Here is an 8,874-nt window from a genome sequence, read left to right as displayed (position 1 = left end):
GCAACTCTCTTTACATACAATCAAATACTTTAAATTATCATGTATATTATGTAACCGAGGAATAAACACAATTAACATATCTGTTATCCTCCTTCGTTTGAACATAGGAGCACCCGCTGATGGTGCAGCGGTTCACCATGTCACATATATTCCCATTGGGATAACTAGGTTTGCCATTAAAATAAGTAACACAATGATAACTAAAACTACGAACATGCATGCCATTAAACACGAAATAAGAACAAACTACCAATCATCACTTCTCAAAAATAGTATCATGACAGAAGACAGGGCTCAAATTTAGTAAAGGTGGTGTTCAAGCTAATGTTAAAAAGCCCATAGAAACTGCCATCAACCCAATTTTCTTGAAACTTTCATATCGAAAGTGCTACTAGATGTCCCTTTAAAATGACACTACTTTTTCCCTTTGTGGTTTTAAAAAGGTCTAAAAGGCCTTAATTCTTAGTATTCATTTTCATTAAATCTACCTGCACAAACACGGGAAAAAAGGTTAGCGTTTGTTAAATATTCTACATTTTTTATTCATAAATCATTTGAGTAGATCGTATACTTTATATTTGAGTCATTTCCTTTAGGTCTGTATCCTATGTGTGGATGTATCCAGTCATTTATATTATATTCTAATCTCTAAATTATGATTAGATATATTTTGAAAAACAATAAATTTCGCACATAAGTATAATGGAGATGATATCATTGCTATAGTATATGTTCATGAATATATTCTAAATTAGAATTTTGTTGAATCATATGTATATGCTTATTGTTACTCGAGAAAACTAATATAGGCAATGCCTGTCGAACATACCGCAGTCTCCCAGTACACTCACCTCGCACAACATACACGCAACACACCGCATACATGGGAGGCCGTCCTTACATGACCATAGCTGTTAATAGGACGTTAATAAATCAAACAAACAAACAAACAAATTGTTTGATCCTTTTTCGTTATTCGAAATAAAATTTGCTGAAATTGAAAAAAAAAAAATTCCTTTGGATTTCGAAGGAAAAATTTTTGTTTAAATTTTTACGACAAATAAACACTTTTGAGAAAAAAGAAAACGAAACATTGTTCTGTGTCAACTCTTTTCACCCTGTTACGGGTTTCGACCACAATTTTACCCCGCATTAAAATACTCTCATGACATTTTTTGGCTGTGTGTAAATTATTTTTGAAATAAAAATCTGGGAAAAACCGTTTTTGAGTGACCTGGAAATAGTGAGTGTAGGTAACAACGGACCACTTCTTCCTTATATTAGAATATATATACCCAGCTTTACTTTTCCAGTTTATGATTGCAGAGTGAAAATTAGTGTACAGTAATAATTCTAGATGCTTTTGAAAATATTAGTCGCCATGGTAACAAAACGGAGGACAAATCAAAGGGCAAATACTGTGAAACACCAGGGTAGAACCCCACCTTCTCCACTGGAGGATGGTCCTGCAAAAAAAACAAAGGTGCAAGTACAAGTGCATAGAGACAGTACAAAGCACCCTCCTCAGTAATTAGTCAATACTTAATTAAGTAAGTAAAATAAGTTAAAAAACAAATAAAATTTGTTAAGAAAGTTTTATTTAATAAAAAAAATCAACAGATATGAAATATTAAACATGTAAAAATAAAAATGTATAAACATGAGAAATTCTTTAAATATATCATATTGTTTACCAAAATATTCACGTCAATCATATTATCAATGAACAAAATTTATATTTGGTTCAATAATTTTGACCTGGAAATCAAAAAATGCAACAGAAACATACATAGGTGTACTAGTAGGTGCAAATATGTGTACATAGAGACAATAAAAATAGTACATGTAAGCACCAGCCTATGTAGTAAATGGTATAAAGTGATGAAAGCATGTGTATACTTTGTGTGTATATATAGTGTATATGTGTATATTGTATACTTTGTGTGTATATATAGTGTATATGTGTATATAGAATTTTTAAACTGCATATATGAAATGCTTATTCTTCATTCGAAAATACGATTGTATACACACTTGTTTTTTTTTCGCATATTAAGACTTAGAACTGAGGTTGTGGGTTTTTGTAAGAAACAAATAAGCATACATACATATTGTATGAATATCGATACGAAATTATCAAGAAAACCATGTTTGTGCAAAATGTTAATTTGTAAAATACAAATATACATGCAGTATGTGGATGTATATAAGAAACTAACAAAACAATTATGTGTAAATATTAACAAGGTATTAATGTGTAAACGGCAAAAGTGCTTTCATTATATGGGTGTATATTTCAAATTAGGAAAACAAATATGTGCATGTACATATAATATTTTAAAACAAAAGAAACAAGTATGTAAAAATGTTAAACAAAAGTTGTTTTGTAAGAGTGTAAATAATAAACTACCAATTCAGGTTTTTGCATGTAAATATTTAGGACTAATGTACATGCAATATATGAGTGTATATATGACATCATGGTATTTTTATATCAAAGTAAAATGTAATGTGAACATTAATGTAAACTATACATGCTGTATTAGTATACATGGGTGTGACTGTATGATACCCCCAAAGGGGATAACAAATTTTGAAATGTGGATAAAAAAGATATACATCTATTTGTGTACATACAACACCAAAACTACATACATTTTATGTAAAATAGAGATACATTTTAACAGCATAATACCATATATAAAAAAAAAAAAAAAAAAAAAAAAAAAATACCAAGATATGAATGGTATAAAAAATTTCCATCTTATCTCTTTGAATGCACAGGGATTGAGAGACTCATCTAAAAGACAACGTCTATTACAATATATTAAACAACAGAAATGTGACATAATTTTTCTACAGGAAACACATTATACTCTAGAGTTATTTTCCCTTGATAGAACAAGAATATGATGGACACATCTATAATAGTATTGGGAAAAGCGATAGTAGAGGAGTTTTCAATTTATATTAATAAAAATGTGCATTATAATTTGATAGATCAATTTAAGTCTGAAGATGGTAGGATTTTGATGTTAATCTTGAAAATAAATAATAACACATATACATTAACAAATGTTTATGCACCAAATGAGCCGATAAAACGAAATGCATTTTTTAAAAGATTAAAAGAAAACTTAAATGAATTAAGTGTTGGAATAAATATCATTGGGGGAGATTTCAATGAAACTCTGAAACCAATTGACAGAAAAACAAATAATATCAAAAATAGAAAACCAGTGTTTGGTCTGACGGATCTAATTAAATCATTTAATCTTATTGATATATGGCGAAGTAAACACTCAAATACAATACAATACAGTTGGAGAAGAAAAAATGGAAAAGAAGCAAGCAGGATAGATTACTGGCTTATAGCAAAAGATTTCTTAAATAGAATTAACTCCTGTGATATAAGACCAGCTCAGATACGCTCAACTGATCATATGGCTATATCACTAAAACTGATAAATGTAGGCGAAACACGCGGAAAGGGAATTTGGAAAATGAACAACAGTGTGCTAAAAGACATAAACTATACTGAAAAAATTAAAAATGTAATTGTAAATGCGAAAAAAGAATGTCGAAGGAGTAATCTAAATAAAAGGCAAACATGGGATTATATAAAAATTCTAATTAAAGAAGCAACAATTGGTTACTGTAAAAATTTAAGTAAACAGAGGAAGGATAAAGTTATATACCTTGAAGAAAAACTTAAAATGGTTCATGAAAGAAATGAAAGTAAATCAGAAAAGGAAAATGAAGAGCAAATCCTTATATTGGAAAAAGAAATAGAAGAATATTATGAACACAAAGCACAGGGTGAACAAATTAGGTCAAGATGTCAATACATAAAAAAGGGAGAGAAACCAAATAAATACTTTTTGGGCTTAGAAAAACAAAGACAAGCTAAAAAAGTTATACATAAGGTTAAAGACAAGAATAATAAATTAGTAACGAAAGAGAGTAAAATCCTGGATATTATTCGTTTGTTTTACGAAGACCTATACAAAAGTAAAAATCCTAATGAAGAATCTATAAAGCAATATCTCAGAAATACAAATTGTCAAAACACCCTAAATGAAACGGAAAAGGCTATTTGTGATGGACCCCTAACAAAATCTGAATGTACACATGCTATCAAAAATATGAAAAAAAATAAAAGCCCTGGTTTAGACGGTCTAACAGTAGAATTCTATGAGCATTTCTGGAGTATTATTGGAGATGATGTAATCAACGCCTTAAATGAAGGGTATTATGCAGGAGAAATGTCAGAGTCACAAAAAATAGGTTTACTTTCTTTAATATACAAAAAGGATGATGAAACTTCATTACAAAATTGGAGACCGATCACCTTACTAAATATAGACTATAAAATTGCAGCATTTGTATTAGCTCAAAGATTGAAAAAAATAATGCCTAAAGTTATACATACAGATCAAAATGGTTACATCAAAAATAGGTTTATTGGGTTTAATATACGACAAATACAAGATGTGATAGACTATGCTGAAAAATTTGGAACAGATAGCGCAATTTTATTTTTAGATTTTTAAAAAGGCCTTTGATACTATTGAATGGGTGTTCATGCTAGAAGCTTTAGACAAATTTGGTTTTGGAAAATCTTTTATCTCTTGGGTACAGACACTGTACTATGATATATATGGGTGTATTTCCAACAATAATTATGTATCTGATACATATAAAATCTCACGCGGAATAAGACAAGGTTGTCCATTAAGCTGTTTGATCTTTGTGATTGCAGTTGAAATTATGGCAATAAATATAAGAGAAAACCAAAACATCAAAGGGGTTAAAATTAAAAGAAAAATAATAAAAATTTCCCAATTAGCAGATGATACAACATTATTTGTAAAATCAAGTGATATAAAAGAAGCAATAAAAGAAATTGAGAACTTTGGTATACATTCTGGGCTTGAGCTTAATAAAGAAAAATCACAAGGTCTTTGGCTAGGTAAAAACAAGAACAAAAAAGAGGTTTATGGTATAAAGATGACAAGAGAAAACATCAAGTCTCTAGGTGTGATTTTTGGTGTTAAAAATAAAGAAGTAGAGCAAATGAACTGGGAAAAAAATATAAATGCTATCAATTATCTCATAAAAAACTGGAAAAAAAGAAAACTGACACTAATTGGAAAAGCTACTATAATAAATGCATTAATCATACCTAAAATAACTTTCCTGGCAACAGTTCAACATATAAATAGTGATCAAATAAAGACACTGGAAAAAATAATATTTGGATATTTATGGGATGATAAACCAGACAAAATTAAGCGAAATGTACTGATAAATGAAATAGATAATGGGGGTTTGAACATAAGAGATATTGAAACGCATATAGAAATGCTTAGGATTACATGGGTGAAAAGACTATTTGACACAAAAAATACTTTTTCGAACTGGACAATAATACCTAAACTTTATTATGATAAATTTGGTAACAATTCACTAATATTCAGAATGAATATCAAATCACTTAAAAAGATACATAATATTGAAGAGATCCCAGCTTTTTATAAAAAAATACTACAGTCTTGGATTAAATTTAGATCACAAGAGCGAAATGCTTTACCAACATACGTGCATAATGAGATAATATGGGGTAACTCCAGCATTACTTACGAGGGTAAATCTATTATTTTTAAAAATTGGATCGACAGTAATATAATACAAATAAAAGATTTATTTGATGAAACTGGAAAAATTAATGATGCTAGCATCTATGAAAAACTAGTTTGCAAAGCAAACTGGATTGCAGAACTTATCAAATTAAAAAAATCAATACCGAAAACATGGATAGAAAAAATGAAAACACAAGTAAGAACAGAGCCAAGTAAAAATAAAGATGAAATTCAAGTATTGAATGGACATACAAACAAATTCTTATATAAAACCTTACTTAATCATAAAATAGAAAAACCAAACCTATTAGAAAAATGGAGATATCATTTTCGATGTGATATCAATGAGTTCTGTGAAATTTTGAAATTTGATTTAAAAAATTTACATGACAATTCATTAAAAATTTTCAAATGGAAATTGATTCATAATATAATTCCAACTAGAAAAAATCTGAAAAGGTGGAGAATAGAAAATTCGGAATTGTGTCCATATTGTAATAAGGTGGACGACAACACACATTTTTTCATAGAATGCACACATGTGGAAATGTTTTGGAATAAACTGACAATGAATCTTTATAAAATAGGAATATTTATAAATGTACGCTCTCTTAAATATATAGTTTTGGGTTATTATCCGGAAAATAAGATGTGTAAACAATTTAATTTTTTGCTTGCACTTGCAGGATACACAATATATAAATCTTACTATGTCAGTGACAAAAGGCAAAAAAGTCTTGACATATATAGTATGTTTATAGCAGACTTGACATTTTATTCTAAGAATTTCAGTCAACTTGGTCTATTATAATTAGAATACATTATGATACAAAGTAATAATTTAATTGTTCAGCTGCAATTTTGAATATCCACTTGATATACATCGATCTTCGTCTGTAGTATCAACAACACTAACTTCTTCAGAAAATAAATCCAAATGGCAATGGATCACTTGAAATAACACAAACAGCATCTGCATAGCTTCAACAGGCACTTTTTAGAATAAATCCAACTGATGCTGAAAAGAAATAATAGCAAATCAAAATAATTATAGTGTCAATCACATTTAATTTTAAACTGAATATAATTTTGTATTATTTCATATGAACTACATTTAGTTGCATGTATGACAATGTGTAAAAAATCACTGTGAAGTACTTTTGTTTACATTAATTGGTATAAACTGTACAGGAACTTTGGATATTGACCTAGAAATTATTTAAATAACAATTTACCGGTAGTTTGTAACTTTGTATCTTAGACTGCTGGAGTATGAAAGATTTATTTACATGTATAGAGCAGCCAGGGCTAGAGTGTAAGCTTACTAGACTCACAGGACCCTGTGCTAGAAATGGTAATAACAATACAAAAATGTATTTGGAAAAATGGTCTTTTTTATAATAGTATAAATTAAGCAGTTCACTTACCTGAAATAGTAGACAACTGTTTATCTTTACCACCCAAGTGTAGACTATAGCTAGCTTAGTGGACCACGTGTAGACGCCAACATGTGGATACCGTACATGTGTTTCGCGTGAAATTACTGACTTCCGGGTGGTATTAAGAGTTACCTCCCTTAATATAAGGTATCACGACATAAATCTGTAGGTTCTAGGCCTAGTTATGTATGAAAGTGGGAATGATGAATGGATCTCCTCCTGTGAGAGGACACTAAATGTATCATGATAACATGCCTATTATGAATAAACTTTTATGTTAAAAAAAAAAAAAAAAAAAAAAAAAAAAAAAAGGACACTGATTGGTTGAAATTAAGATATTGTCAGATTTAAGTGAGAATTGGCATATAGGGGGCTATGAGATATGTCGAATGAGAAAATAAAAGTTTTAAATACTTTGTTATTGTAACGAAATAAAGGTCCCCTGATTGGTCAAGATTAAAATTCTATCCTTTGGGGCGCTGGATTTCTTTTTAGATTAAATATATTTCATTTGAAATCAAAATATTCTTTGTTTGTTTGTTTGATCAATTCACGTCCATGGTCACGCAAGGACGGCCTCCCATGTATGCGGTGTGTAGCGTGTGTGTAGAACGAGGAACGTGTCTTGGGAGACTGCGGTATATTCGCGTTGTGTCTTCTCGTATAGTGGAAATGTTGTCCTTTTTAAAGTGCTATATCACTGAAGCATGCCGCCTAAGACACCAAGCAATACATTCCACCCGATCACATTATACTGCAACGGGCGAAAAAGTCCTTCCACTTCCGTTATGCTGAGCGCTAAGCAGGAGTAGAAACTACCCTTTTTATAGACGTTTACGTGTCTTAATCAGAGGACAGAACCCTGAGGATTCCTCACAAAGGCGGTGCCAAGGAGAAGGACAAAGCCAGTTAAAAAGGAAAGAACAGGTAATATCCTGAATTTCGTCGCCTTTTATCATGCAATAGGGGCAGGAGTTCTAACGCTCTACCTGCAGAACCAAATGTAATTTTTTCTTTATTTTTTTCCCATTCAATTTAATTGTTTGAATTGCCGACAAAATATATTTCTTTCCAATAATTATTTGATTTCTGATATTAAAACAGAAAGTATTTGTTTCATCATAGAGTTTAGGCTTGTTTGTACTGCTAGGGAAAATACAAGAATAAAAATGTACTAATTTTAGTATATACACGTATCTTAAATTACAAAATGCTATCACTTATTGTTGTTATGCAGTGTATATGATCAATTTTGAATTTACATTCATACATGTATAGGGAAAATCTTGGTTTTTTAGAAAAAAAATTCTGGCTACATTTCAGCCTATGAAATGCATTTTCCTGGATTCCATTTTTTATGAAAAAGTATCGATAATAGGATGATACCTATAGCATGTTTTAAAATGGTTTAAAAGTGTGGACAAACTTGATAACATGCCAAATACTTCGAGCAAACTCAATATCCTCAGTTTTTATCCTGTCAAAAAGGTGAGATTTTTTTACTTGAAAAATCAATTTGTAGTAAAAATTAGTAAATTTCATCATAATATAAAATATGTTCAAAATGTGAACATAAAGAGTCCCCTTGCCATATGCCCAAAGTATTGTTAGAAAACATCATTTTAGGCCCTTTTCGCCTTTTTAAAAAAATACAAAATAGTTAAAGAAACAAAAATAAAGAAGATATGTACCAAGACCTTTAACACTTAAACTGAGCGTGGGCGGATTTTGACACCAGATACTTTGCTGTATGAACACTCCGATAATTTTCATTCACATGAGCGTGGTGAAAA

General features: G+C 30.0%; 1 long non-coding RNA gene across 1 annotated transcript; it reads right to left on the bottom strand.

The window, feature by feature from the left end:
- Positions 1–4,284: 4,284 nt before the first annotated feature.
- LOC138329282 (uncharacterized) lies at positions 4,285–7,691 on the bottom strand. The gene is made up of 2 exons (XR_011209434.1): positions 7,070–7,691; positions 4,285–6,660 (listed from the first exon to the last, which is right to left on the bottom strand). It is a non-coding gene; the product is annotated as an uncharacterized lncRNA (long non-coding RNA).
- Positions 7,692–8,874: the final 1,183 nt, after the last annotated feature.

This window comes from Argopecten irradians, chromosome 8, assembly GCF_041381155.1.
Source record: "Argopecten irradians isolate NY chromosome 8, Ai_NY, whole genome shotgun sequence".
Classification (NCBI taxonomy): domain Eukaryota; kingdom Metazoa; phylum Mollusca; class Bivalvia; order Pectinida; family Pectinidae; genus Argopecten; species Argopecten irradians.
This window is presented reverse-complemented; position numbering and strand designations above follow the sequence as displayed.